Raw genomic sequence first — 12,298 nt, 5'->3', positions numbered from 1 at the left:
AACTGAGAAATACGAGAACCAAGGGATTTAAAAAATATATCTCAAGTTACATGGGGATTCTATCACCACTGTTCCTTATGAAATTACAGCTATAAACTATTATTTCAAATAGACCACTGCACTTTTTGTACTATACCCTCAGTGTCAGTATTGACTTCTTATGAACCAAATTCCTTGGACATTTCTTGTTTTATTTTTAGTTGGCTTCACCACAGCCCCTCCCTGCCACGCTTTACCCTTGGTTTCCTCAATACTGGCTTGATTTTCCCATTCTCTGTCTCTGACAGTCCCCTTCTCATTTTTTTTTCTTTGGCTCTTCTTTTTTTGTTCACTCTTTAAGTATTGGAATTTACGAGTATTCTGCTCTGATTTTTTTCTTCACAACTTCACCTCAAGTCATCTCATCCAGTCTCATGGCTCCGCCTATCACTTCTTCACAAATAACTCCCGAGTCTTTAACTTCAGCCCAGAACTGTCTTTGGAGCTTCACACCTGTATTGTCTATGGTCTCCTGGACACTTTATGAAAACCTACACGTCTTGCAGCCACCTCATATACAAGTCGTCCCAAATCAAAAGCATTATTTGTTCTTTCTTGGCAAATCTCTTCTCCCTCCTCCTGTATTCCCTCTCTTGGTAGATGACATCGAGTTAGGCGCATTAAATTCTTCTTATCCTTTTCCTCTGTCCCTTATCTCAATCAGCTAATTAAATTCTAAATCCTATAGGGTTTGTACAGTCCTTTTGAAATTTTTTAGCCTAAGTTGGAGGACTAGAGTTGTGAAATCAGATTAACAATAGGACTTCTTTTGACTCAAAGTCAGAGACCTCCTACTATGAATTCCTTCACACAAACATACAAAAAAGGCAAGAAGTACAGAATGACAAAAAGAAGATTTTCATACCCTTCCATCACACCCGAGTTACACTATAAACCGGCAGAGAACCATGAGAGCTGTTCTGAGAGTGAACATTCTCACATCCTAGTTCTCACAATTGGGACTGCTTTGAAACAAAATTGAATCAATGGAAAGGAAGGATTTTTTGCAGAGGTGACAGCTTTGCTCACTGCCGTTCCTTCAGTAACCTCTGCAAAAGAAAAGTTAAAAAAAAGTCTCTAATGGCTAAATCTACAGAAACTCTAGGCCCGTGGTTTTCATTCACTCCTGGGTATAATGGTAAGAGTTCACATTTATTTCAAGTGTTATATTTTCCATTGATATTCAGATGAGACTTCCTCCTCATCTAATCATTTGCCTTGCCTTCTTGGCCCTAAAACACATTCTTCAATGTTTTCCACAATTCTTCAACATTAGTAATAACTTCCTATAGCAATTGTGGTCCTTTTTCTTTCCCTGGTGATGTATTTATCATCTATTACACAAACTTCCTCTTTGCTTCTTCCCTTTGCATCACCAACTCTAACATCTTAAATTTTCGTTTGACATACTGCTTACCTAAATTATTTCACGTGTGTTCCCATCCATGGAAATTCATTTTTGTGTGACATAAATCCCTACCCTATTCTATTTCACAGTAATAAAACTTTATACTGAATTGCCAAAGAGATAGGTAACCAACCACGCAGTTTAAATTAAGTGCAAGATACACATGTTTGAATATTCTGCTCTCTGTCTGAGATGTGTAGAGACAGGTCCTGTTTTTGTCTGAATATTCTGTCATCTTACTCAGACTGTTGGAGTTAAATCATGTAAGAACAGTTTTCTCACTTAGATTCAAAAGTAACTTCTGCTATGCAAAAAAAAAAAAAGCACAGTAATGAAATAATATGTGCATTTAAAATAATCTCTTATAAATAATGATTACGGTCAGGTTCAGTCTATGAAAGAAGCAGTTCCATGACTTGAGCACATGCCAATGAGATTAAAAATCATCCACGGCTGGCATTCTTATTGACTGTTGTCCCTCACTACCTTCAATGGCTTCCAGTCTTTGTCCATGCTAACCTTTGCTAGTTGTTGTAGCCATGGTAAATATCCTGTTTATTGGATTTTATTAGCATTTTAAATTTTGACATTTGAAAAAGCACAATCCTCCTCTTTTTCATCTTGTCATTTTTAATGTATAAGTGTCCTAGCTCTTTCCAATTTTAAGTTTCTCTTAGCTTCAGAAGATTATAATTTTGAAAAGTCACAATTATTTTGCTAGTACGTGGCCAGAACATATCAATTCCACATAACAAAACTTTAGTCATAGGCACCAATCATACAATTTAAGCATCAAAGTTTACTTCTGCTATAATTATTTGGCTTTTTTTTTTTTTGTGAAATTAGTTTTGGTCTGAATTGCTCATTTAATTATGTTGGTTCTGAATCATTTTTGGTGATATGGTAGTTACAATGCTAGACATTTGCATAGCACTAGGTTTCAAAGCACTGTCAATATATAGTTTTTATGTTATTTTCAATATATGTTGTGGCATAACCTTCAGATATTACACTCATTATATAGATAAGGAAACAGAAGAACAAAATATTGCTCTGGACCACATGTGGGAAGCAATAAGGCTAAGACAAACTCCTAGACCAGTGTTCTTTCCACGACATCCCATTATTATTGTTTACTTACCATTACATACTTATTATTGCTTGTCAAATATCCAACATCATGTTCTCCTTTGCACTGCACTAATATCGCTCCTGTCATGTTCTATTTGCTGTCTTTACTAGATGGTACCCACCCTTCCCATTCCCCACGGCCCCCACTGGACCGTAAGCTATTCCAGGACAATGTTTCATCCATGTTAGCACCTCTTGTCCCTGGTAAGTTCCTACAATGCATTTGCTGAGTAAACTGTGCTATAGATGTTCATCTTCTCTTAGTTGTAAACTGTCTTCAACCCACAATTTTTAAGAATATGTGATAAATGTTAGTTTAGCATTATCTAAGCGGAAGGCATTTTATCCATGTCACAAGTAGGAGAATGGAAAAATCAAGAGAGTGAATGGTTTATTTATCTGGTGAGTCAGTGATAGAGATATGGAAGAACAAAACAAAAGAGAACATCCCAGGCTCTTCCTGCTCAGGCTATGTCTGTACCACCATAGTCAAATGTACTGAGACCAAACAGATTGTGGGAGGCTGTATAACCAGAATGAACAGTTATTCCCACATCGCTTGTGCAGGCTACAATGGTTTAAAATATCTGTGGCAAGCTGGACATTTTGTTCCCTTCTAATTTATCTACGTTCCTGTAGCCGTGCCTCCACTTCTGAACACTAATCACTTCTCTAGGTGAGCTTAAGTACCTAATTATTAAGAGCCCTCCAAATTTCTAGTGCCATCTTCAATATAGTTAGTGCCCTTTCTGTCCCATTTGCCCCCTGTGCTTGGTACCGAATCAGTATCGCAAATATCCCTAATGAAGAATCATGATACAGGGTTAAATTTACAAATTAAGCAATTCTTTTCGTTTTTACGTTGATTTTTTTTTTATCTTTGAATCCCCACCCTCCATTTGATTAAAATAAATCCCACTGTGAAACTAAAAAAAACAATGCTACTATGACAATTCTAAGAGAAATATTGAAGCCTCGGCCATTTTCCAGAAACTCTTGTCACCTGTAAGCTCTTGCATATAGCATCAGATAACCGAGGCTTCCAGGGAATGGTAGGACAATACATTAGCAGATTTAATATTAATCTCTAGAATCCTAGATTTATTTCCTGTCCAGGTTAAATGCTCTTTTGATTATTATGGTGAAAAAAATACAAAAAATCGATTATAACCATTAATGGAGGCTTAAAATATTAACTTCCATAGCTTTAACCCAATATCTATAATTAAATGCAAAAAAGCTAAGTTAATGCAATGTTAAGGTTCAGCTTCTAATTGCACAAAAGTCATGAAATTTATAATGAAGGTTTCTAGTGCCACTCTTTGTCAGTTCTATAACATTTCTCACCTGATTTCTACAATATTTGTTTAATCTGAATGTATTTGAGATGGCGTTCCTAGGGAAGAATATAAAACACAACAGATTAAGATTCAACTTGTAGATGTCTGCTAAGAGTTTTACATAATCAACAATACTCAAAAAGCACAATTATTTTTAAATTCCAATGCCCCATTTGAGTGATTACTATATTCCTGTTCAGGAATTTGTCCATTTCCCCTATAAGTCCTTTACCCTCTACTTCTGATTACAAACTAGCCATCTTCTGGAGAACGAAAGAGAATTTATGTAAAAATAAACAAATGAAATAAACAACCTGTGGGCTGTGATAGTACATGTGTTCTTTTAACATATGAGAAAATGTGTTCCGGTGGGACTATTACTTACTAGAGTAACTCAGAATATTTAGGTTTATGGGTATATCTAGTAGAACAAGGAGAAGTTCTAGAGATGAGTAGACTGGGATTCAAATCCTTTTAATGCTACAACTTATTAACCAAGGTGACTTTGAGCAAATATCTTAACCTCTCTGAATCTTATTATTGGAGTAATAATACCTATTTCGTAAGGTTGTTATGAAGATTAATGAAGTAATATATGTAATACGGGTTTTACAAAGCTCTCTGCATTTAGAGCACCATATAACTATTAACATTAAAGAATGAATAATCATAATTTAATCATCACTTAGCTGTCCAAAGGTATTTCTGAAACACAAAACAATGATGATTTAAACTCATTTTATAGATTCCACCGCCTCCCTCTCCCCGCCATAATAGTTTCTTTAGGTTGGGTACTTATCCATGGCTTATTACTGAGAACCCAGATATGTTCAATACATGAGGCATCAAGATATATCAGCTAACTCTGAAGGCAGGTGAGTGAAATGAATTCTTGGATATTGGGCTGCCACGTCCAATATTTTTCTTCAAATTTTATGAAACATTTGTATCTAAATAGAGAATATGCTTGACAAATTCTAGTCCAACATGCAATTTAGAGAGAAAGTTACAAACCATAAATATAAAGGCTTAAAGCTAAAGTGCCACCTCAACCATAACAATAATAAAAACTCCTAAGTGCATTCTGGCAGGAACAAATAAAAGCAGCAAAGCCTGTTGTGGACGGTGCAGAGTCCAGGAAGGTAACCAAGTAAGTAAACAGCTAAGGCAGGATTATCCTCATTTGGGAGGAATCTATTCCAAACAGGAATTAAAGGAGAGAGGGGAAGGGAGGGAGAATGGAGGTGGGGGGTGGGGAGGGCTTTTGCATCTGAAAGCAGCTAAGTTACCTTGTGGAATGAAAAGGAAATTTGTTTTTCTCTGTCAACTGTAACCTCTTTTGAGGTCTAGCAGACTGGTACACAAAAGATACTTGCGTTCCACAACTTGGTTTTTCTCCTCTGGCAATGAGGTACACGGGCAGGGTTCGGGCGAATCAGACCCATTCAGAATAACATAGCCAAATTCCTTTCCAAAGGTATAAACACCTATTCTTCAATATCTTTCTTCTATAGACTGATAACTCATTGCATAGTTCCTGGCCCATTCACGGCCAGGGTTTGCTCCTGGGAGTACTACAATGAAACAAATGGGTTTAAATGAAAGGTGGAGAGATCTACACTGAAACCATGAATCGCGACCGATAATAACTATGGAAACCAAAAAATCTCACACGCATATCGTACGCCGAAAAACATAAATAACCAATAATTTCTGAGTCCTACTGGTTCTCCCTAGTTAAATCAATTATGTAGATGAGGTTTCAAACAGAGGGGAGTTGGATGAATGAGTACAGCACCACTTACCACCTCTAACTTCTGCGATGTAGACCAAGATGCCTACTTCTCGATAGCTCATTTTCTTAACAACAATGAATAAATTGACTATAATACCTTTAGCTAATACAAATTCTATTAGAAAATGGGTGTTTTCCAGAATAAGCCAAGAATCTTACCTGTCTACACCCAATGACTTATATTCCCCAAGCTTTTAACAACATCCACATATTTTTATAATAGTTTACACTTTTAAGACCAAGAAAGAAGTTAAGGCTTCAATGGCCATAAAAACAAAAATGAAAGCAATGAATATTTTATGAGACAGAGAAGAATTCTCTACATAACAGCTTAACTCAAAAACTTTTAAAGTTTTTTTCGTTAAAGATTTTCATACAAAAATTATCCTTTGAGAGTAAGCATGAAAAATCTCAAGAAATAGGTAAATGTTAGTTGAAACACTTCCCTCTCCACTCCAGGAAACCTCACAAAACTAAATGACAAACAAATTAGAGGTAATTCATTCATTAATTCATTCAGCCACTATTTATTGAGCACCTACTGGGCAAAGCAGTAACAAGAGGGTCCAGGTTTCTGTTCTCACAGATAATGCTCAAGACTATCTCCTATTAACATTAAGAAAAGACTAGCCATAGTTGGGCTTAGTGGATTTGGTCACAGAGAAGTTCAAAATACTGATCATTTAAGTTTCATTTTGTTAAAGAATTTTTGAAATAATAGTTTATTTATATCATGTAAGTATTTGTTTACAAATTATTTTCTTGCTAAAATGCTGAGAATTGCCAACTATAGCCATTTTTTTAATTAGTATTTTTTAATTCATTGTGGGTAGAGTTGGGGGAACCAATTATAGCCATTTTTGAATAACAAAAATGGATCAATAAAAAACACAACGATTGGGGGTAAGAAGTCTATTTCATAAAAAGGCACGTAACCTAAGGCCAATAAAATTATGTGAAGTGTTCTTAAAAAAACAGATTTTCGAAAATGTAGAGTATCTCCTAGCTATGTCAAAAACTGTCCGTGACTCATTCATTCAGTCTGTATTTACTCAGTGTCTAGAACATGGAAGATAGTATCCCTAGGAGCTAATTTTACTCCATCAATAAATTTAGAAGAATGACTACGTATTTCATGCGGTTATCATGAAGAAACCATGTCAGAAAACTGAAATGAAATGGCTCATGAAGTCGATGCAAATATTAAAATACAAGAATTCTGCCCACACCTCTACTTTCTCCTTGAGATGGCGTTATCCATCAGAGCTCCCCTATACGAAGGAGGAAAAACCTGTTATCAGTATTTATGCTCCTGGCTAGCCTAGTCAAAAAGGAATATGAACTTTGTTGTTACTGGATGCTTCTGGATGCCACAGAAGGACAACTTATGGCCTTTTGTATACAACCAAAAGGGCTGTTAGAATCTTTAGACTGTTCCAAATTAAAATGATTTATTCTCTTTTAAGGATAATCTGGAAATTGTCCTTCTCGGGACTTTCTGTCTCCCACATAAACTACCATCTGTATACCTCTTTATAGTTTTCAAAAACGCTTTCATGTGCTTTGTGTCATTATAAGGCAGCAGTGGTGGGGATTAAGAGCACTGGCTTTGGCACCAGAGAAATCCGGGTGTTTACCAAAGCCACTTATTAGTTATACACCATTGCGTGCGAGCTGCTTAATCACTTTCAGCTCAATTTTCTTATTTGTGAATTGGGGATAACAATCCCTACATTGCAGGAAGGTAGAGGTTAGCTATGAGGCAGTTAAAAGGTTATCACTGAGAATCTATAGTGGGAACACCAAGGGCTTCTCAATAGTCTTCTCTTTATCCATGTGGAGGAAGGGGGTCTTCATTACTTCATCAGTTACTTAAGACTACATAATCCAAGCATCTAGTTAAAGTAATGATCTCTTCAAATCTTAGATCTAAACCATCTTCAGTAAAATGGTTCTTTAATTCATGGCCACAGGAGGCCTTTCCATATACTCTCAAGAGACAGTCTTTTTTGGGAGCAAGATATAAAATTTAATTCTAGGTCTTCTTTAACCCTGAAACTATGTGCCCTGAGGCAAACCATGTGCTGCCATCAGATTTTATTAGGTGGGCTAAAATTGCATCTGAAGCAAGTTTTCTTACATAATAATAGCTGCCCTGATGGGACCTTCAGAGAGTCAGTTAAATTTTTCTAATGAAGAATTTTCGAGATCCATAGTACAGGAAAGATCTTGATGGCCTCTCTCCCTGACTGATTCATTGATAGTTCTCAAACATTGGGCTGGCACAACTAGAGTAAAATAGTACATTCTGCAGTGTAGAGTGGTGGGTGTGGATGTTTTTGGAGCCAGTCAGTCTCTGGCAGCAGACTGAGTCACACTTGTGCTTTGTTGCCCACTTACATCTTCAGAGAGCAGCCTGGGTGGGGATGCTCATCAGATGTGTTCATTTAAGGACAAACCCATTTGAATATTATGACAACATTTGGCAAACTTCCTCTATCGAATGGCAAGCCTGGCCCACTGCCTCTGAGAACTATTGCTTGTCCAGGAAACACAGGTCTTTTGATGTTCTTCACATGGTTGACTACATTCAAGGCCTTCCAACTAAATACCCTGTATAAGAGTTCTGAGTGCTTTACTTTTCCTCAAACATTTTCAAGCTTTTGGCATGGACCAGTGGGTTTTGAATGTGCAGTGAGTCCTTTTGCAACTTACGATTATTTTTTATCATAAATGGAGAATGCAAATGTTTCATTGAGATCTAGTGGTCACATGCTTCATTAAGAAGTCAGCAAACATTTCCTGAAGAAGTTCTATGTGGAGAAGTCTGTACCATACTTAAGGAAATGCTCTCTACTGCCTTAAGATGTTTATAACCTTGCTTAGAATGAGGGAACAACAAAAAGTATACAGGCAAAACTGCTTAACATATACAGCTCAACACAAAGTGAGTACACAGAAAATATAAAGACATTAGTGTAATAAATAAAATTTTAAAAAAAGAATGTGGAAGGGAGTGATAGATATACATTTCCCGAAGTGAAAGAGAAGAGCATCGCAGAGTGGAGAGCGAGCATAAACCAGGGCATGGAGGTGGGAAAGAGCAAGTCGACAGACTTGGCTGAGGTAGAAAAAGCAGGGCAATCAAGAGCAGGAGGGTCACTGCAGGTGCATAAAATCCTATAAAGAACCAACTCACCTGGCTCATAAAGTTTGCCAAGATACTAAACGAAAGCCTTGTTGATTCTACTTTAGGGGAAACAGAACTTAATGGGGACCTTGGAGTTGAGGAAGAAAAAGAGACCAAGGAGAATAATTGGTAGTAGAGGCGCTTTAGGACCAGATGAGGAATTTGAATTTTAATCTATAGGTAAAACAGAAGCAGTGTAGAATACTATGCCAAGAAACGAGATGAGGAAAATGATGGATGGGAGCAATTATTTCAGATGCTTAAAAGGATTGTTTTATAAAAACAGCCTGAAGGAAGGATGGCCTATTTTTAGTGGTTCAGACAGGAGATAAGGGTCATCTTTTCCAAGACCCACTGTGAGATCCTGAAAATAAGAGAAGAAAGGGGCCAAATGAAGGACATTTTGCGGGGAGAATTGGCAGAATTTAGTGACTGACTGAATGGAAGTGAAGGGCAAAAGAAGAGACTTTAAAATTATCTTAGTGATAGGGCCTGAGGAAAGGATCCCATGGATGGTGAATGGGAAAAAAAAATGGATGAAGTGGAAGATACTTCAGGCAGAGATGAGATATCCAAATGATTAGGAGTGTGTGTGTGTGTGTGTGTGTGTGTGCACGCGCATGCGTGCATGCGTGCACACAAACTATAAACACGCAGATTTAGGAGGGATGCCTCCTTTTTCTTAATGTTATATAAGAGCTCACCACTTCCATTCCATTACCCAATTCTTTATTAAATAGGTATTCATTAAGTGCCTACTATGTGTAAGGTTTACGAGCAGAGTGTGTACGGCTTACAATAAGGAGACAGAAAAGTCTAAAAATCTACTTTGGAGAAAACTAGTCACTGATGGAAAATGGTTTAAACCACATTACAGAATTATTTAAAGGGTGCGGTTTCATTTTTAATATTACTTTTTTATTGTTTGTAGTTCTCAGACTACTGACACAGTGGTGCTTTCATTAGTGATAGATGTGCCATCTCAATACAATTTCTAATCAAGTAATTTTTCTTAGTGTACTTGGATATCTTCTTTTTTCTCAAATGGTATTTATGCATTTAAATGAAGCCAGTGAATAAGTCAGCTTTGGGTTACACCAGTTTTTAATTTCCATTAAGGTCAGTCCTGATCAAAAACCATGTGGTTCTCTGGAAAGGATAAATGTATATGTGCATATTCTATGCTTCACTCAGATTTTGGCCTTGTGGCCATGGTCTTGGAACTACCATCAATTATATTGTGGATTCCTGATTGTTTGGGGATGAGAATAAAAAGGGATATTCACACTTATTTTGCACAAAGCACTGTGCAGGAATCCAATGGCTGTTCATCCTCAATTCAGATATGATGGAAATCTGTGGAGAGTTGACTTGCAGTACTGATCTCCTACATCATCTCGCTTCTCTCATGCAACTGATATCTAAGGAACTGAAGAGGCTCAGGAGATCAGTAAGTCTCAGAAAGGAAATCAAATTTTAAAGACATGGCTGAATTATTTCTTAAATATTAATATAAAGCAAAAGGAGTACATAAAATGGATGTAGAAATCTTGTTTCTTCATAAGTATTAAGACCTAAAAACCTACTTTGAAGAAAACTAGTATGAATAAGAAAATAACTTCTTCACAGTGGTTAAAGAAAAAAAGTACCCAAAGAAATAAACAAACATATGAAAGTCTCTTAATATACCGATGTATTGCTATATTTATTTCTGTCCTTTTGCTACTGAGAAAATATGAAGGATGACAATTCTATAGCTATTCTATATAATGGCAGATGTTCCTCTTATTGAAGGAAACAAAATTCTTTTATGAAATATCACCAAATATCTGTCCAACTAAAGAGCATTTTATGTGTTCATTTTAGATAGTCTTGTTCATCAGTCCTTATACCTATAAAAGAGACCTTTTCTTAAATAGGTCACCTTGTGTGCTGATGTGTTAAATATTTTCTTTAAGATGAATTCAGTGTTAATTTTGTAGTACATTACTTAGTAGAGTGAGACAATTATATACAACAATTATTTTCAGTCCTATAGTTCTACTTCCTTTACCAACATTTTGTCAAATTAATGGCAAAATCCTGTTAAATGTTCATTGTATATCTTCCCTGTTAATTTTTTCTTCACCGTGGTACTATTGCTGGTACCACAATGGCTTCTCATGTCTTAACTCTATGCAGTACAATCCATTCTCTACTAGGCATCATTTTCTTTTTGCAGAAATTTGGCTTTCACACAGCAATTTCCACCAAGCTATAAAAGTGCTAATGATGCCCAATTTAGGACATAAACAATTTACTACTGTCCTCCTTTGAGCCTTTCTCTGTTTTCATTTCTCTAATCATCATCCTAAGAATAATCTTTCCTAGAAAGCAGTGGACAGGGTTGATTTCATAACGGGTTACAAGTTGATATTTTTTAAACTGATGCTGATATTAGACTTTTGGTGAACTTTTCAGTTAAGAAGTATACCCTGTGTCTGACATTTTTCTTGCATGAGTGACTGACCTCAATTACCCCATATCTACTATTTTGCTTTTATCACTGTCCTTCCTCAATTTTCCTTCCATAAAATATTTTTTCTAGTTTTATATAACTATAGTTTCTTTATTGCTTTCCCCCTCACTTATCACATTCAATCCTGTTTTTCTGATGCAACTGAAGTATTTCCTGAGTACATTTTGGTTCAGTGGTTAGTTGTATTTACATCATTTATTCCGTAGTTTGGTTGTTGACTTGCATCTACATTTATCAAAATGATTCACATTCACTGTGAACGACTGAAGTTCAAATTTCAAATTGATTTGTCTACAGCTTTCTGGAAGCATGAAGCCAGAGAAGACTTTAATTCCTCAATACTATATCCTCTTTAATTATGAAGAAAGCTCTGAAGACAATAGGTGTGTTGTTTAGCTTTCTCATTTTTAATATTTCGTTGTCTTCAAAGACATTCATCCAACCTTTAGGAAGAAAATTACAGCTTCTAATTTTCTGGTCCCATTTTTTTCTCCCTTTATTTTCTTCCACTTGTATATTTGTTCTCTTTTATAAAGTCACATTTTATGAGTTATCTTTTGAACATACAGAGTCTAAGATAAATTATTTTAAAGAAGATCTGGAGTAGAAGATGCCTGAGTATATGAAACAAAGGGAGCTTGTAAATTCCCAAGGATTAAAAATTATTTTTATTTATTGTATTTTTAATTTTGAATATTAGAGACGCTTTTATTTATTAGTCTGTCCTTCTCTAAGTAGTACGGAAATTTCTCAAAAAAATTCCTGTTTACAGTGAAAGGAATTCAAATTATAAAATTTATTGAGAACCTACTATAATTAAGACATTATACTGAGAAAATTTCTTTCACTTAAAGAATTTACACCTAGCAGATGGATT

Source organism: Pteropus vampyrus, unplaced genomic scaffold (genome assembly GCF_000151845.1).
Source record: "Pteropus vampyrus isolate Shadow unplaced genomic scaffold, Pvam_2.0 Scaffold1, whole genome shotgun sequence".
Taxonomy (NCBI): Eukaryota; Metazoa; Chordata; class Mammalia; order Chiroptera; family Pteropodidae; genus Pteropus; species Pteropus vampyrus.
This window is presented reverse-complemented; position numbering follows the sequence as displayed.